This window comes from Pinus tabuliformis, chromosome X (genome assembly GCF_031772625.1).
Source record: "Pinus tabuliformis cultivar Carrire ecotype Pingquan chromosome X, CPIR1, whole genome shotgun sequence".
NCBI classification, from domain to species: domain Eukaryota; kingdom Viridiplantae; phylum Streptophyta; class Pinopsida; order Pinales; family Pinaceae; genus Pinus; species Pinus tabuliformis.
In genome coordinates, this window is record NC_142308.1 from 1203173535 (window position 1) to 1203176296 (window position 2762).

A 2762-nucleotide genomic window follows, 5' to 3' on the forward strand; every position below is an offset into this window, starting at 1 on the left:
TTTCAATGTTAGGTCCTTTTCCATGGCTTTTATTCTCTCATTCATTCTGGCAGCTTTCTACACTTCTTCCCTGTGCATGATTTTTGCAAGCTTGTAATCAGTTTCCAATCTTGTCACCTTTTCTTTTAGCTTATTCATTTTTGTAGCCTGTATAGACATTTCCTCCATAGCTCTAACCAATTTTGCTACCTCTTCCCCTGATGTACCTGCTGCTGATGTAGACTGTGCTAAAACCTATTCTGCTGTGGCCATAGGAGCTGTTGGACCTAATGAGGCTGTCAATGTAGAAGGAACGGTTGTTGAGACTGTTGAGAAGGTGTAATATTTAAATATCGTGCATAAGACTGGGCCTTCAGTTTTTCATTTCTCATCTTGATTTCTTTAAACCTATCTTTAATGTCTTTGTCTTTATCAGCAGGCCTACTGAAGGAGGAAACTTCTACACTGAGCTGTCTTTCCAACGTTTGAGTCTATGATGTGGATGGCTCTTGAGTTTCTCCAGATGGAGTTGTGTACCTTCTCATGTCAAACTCAGTGTTAGTTACCTCTGTTGAGCCTTCTGTGTCTTCCTGTTTTGAAACAGGATTGAGCCTTGGCCTTTTGCTTTGGCTGCCCTCATACTGCACATTTGAAGTGTCCATGGCTGAAGTGGAGGCTCCCTCCCTGTTCCTCTTGGGATTCCTTTCCTCATTTTGAGGAGTCTGCATAATAGGAGGGGTGCTCATGGTTCTTTCTTGTTGTTCAGGTACCTGCAGAAACAAGCTTTCATCAAGTTGTCTTTCTAAATCAATCAAGGCATTCTCAACATCTACCTTTGTGCTATCCCTATCTACGAGAGTGTTCTCCAACCACTCTGACCGATTTGCATATCTCTCAATCTTTGGTATGGGATGATGAATGTAAGGCCCTAGTTTGACCTTTTGTCTAAGTTTGGTCATAAACCCTTGAGGGTCATATCTCCACATAAAACTGTTTGGAAATTTCATTTGTTGCAAAATTAGATCTGCCTCCTGCCATGCTTCTCTAGAGTTGCAAATGAAGGGGCCTAACTGGTTTTTGATTTTGAATTGAGACCTTTTCTTGGCTGAGACAAAATTTATCTCATCAAAGTTCATTATCTATCTATAGTACTCTAGAGCAAATAACCTCATAAGGAGGTATTTGGGGAGTTTGTATGGGGCAAGCTGGCACCCATAGATTCTTATTTCTATGTGGTTTTTGTAAAGGTACCAATCTCCCACCTTACTTTGCTTACATAGTTGGAGGACTCTTTTGATAACTTGACTTATTCTAGGTGGAGGGCTTCCTATCAGCATGGTCATGACTAGATGAACAAAAGAATCAATGAAATCTGTATAGATGTATGGTGATTGAAACTTGTGGAAAAAGTGGGGTCCAAAGTATGATTGACCTGGGTTGTCCTCTGGTATCAAGCTTCTGGAGGGTGAAGAGAAATTTGTCTTATTGGTGATATAGAAACATGTGGTATAATACAAATGAGTATTTGAATACTCTCTCATTGTCCATTCTAATAAACTGTTCATGCATCCTTTCAGCTATGAACTGGGCATAATTGTATATAGTAGGAGGAGGCTTTCCTGGGGTGAAAATGGACATGAAGGCCAGGATAAGCTCATCAAAAAATTCATTAGTAGTGCAACCCAAAATACATGATATCATAGTCATAATGTGCTTGCCCCATTCAGAGAGAATGGTAAAAACATATGGAGGGGCATCCTTGGGAATGTGTTTTTCCTCAATAATGAAAGTTTGAAATAACTGGGCCAACTTTGATGGACTTAATTTGTTGTACTGGTCTAGCAAATATCCAATTGAGAGTGCAGTTAGGTTTGGACCTGTTTGGAGGTGTATCATCTCATTAATTGACTCAACTGTGATGGTAAACAAGACTTTTTGGTCAGGGGACATTATAGCTCTCTGGCTAGGAATGTACTGCGCATGGCACATATGGACAATTTATGGAAAAACATGTACTTGGGGAAACTGGTATTTGGGAAAATTGGATTCCCAAAGACCAATGCCATCAGAATGGTTTAAATATATGTCCCTACTCAAACAATGAAGTTTGAGTAGGACCTCATATGCACTAGTATCTCTGATTTGGAAATCTCTGTCTGCCAGGGGAAGGTGGTTTAGGTCCAGATGGGGAGTAGTGATGGGTCGGACATCCATGGCGACAGGGGAAGCCATAATTCAATTCTTGTGGATTTGAATTTGGCAATGTAGGGGTTGTATCAAAGGGTTGGAAGGAAATTTGGAAATTCTGAAAAGGGCTTGGGTATGTGATTCTGAATTACAAGTAGTTCCAATTAATTTTACATAATTAAAATACTTTTAAGTACAAAACGTTTTCAAATTTGAAGGGTGACTGGTAATTTCTCTATAAATATCTGTAGTTTAGGTGAATTGACTTCAAACTGATGTTCTAGACGACGACGGAAGGTTGAAAGGGCTTAGAGAGCTTTGAAAGTGGTATTCGTAGCTTCTTTAAGGACTGGAATGGGGTTAACTTTTACTTTTCAGGTTTGCAGGTGTCACACTGGTTCGCAGAGGTTCACAAAGAAAATGAGCGAAAAAATACGAAAAATGGCTTCCCGACCTTTTTAGGGAGCAACGGTCACTTTTTGGCAGCAAATTTTATGAATAAACAATGGGCGGTTTATCAGGTTGAGCAGGGAGGCGGCTTCCCAAGCCATTGCACCACTTATGAGGGTCGGGTAGTATTTCAGAGGGGTCACCTA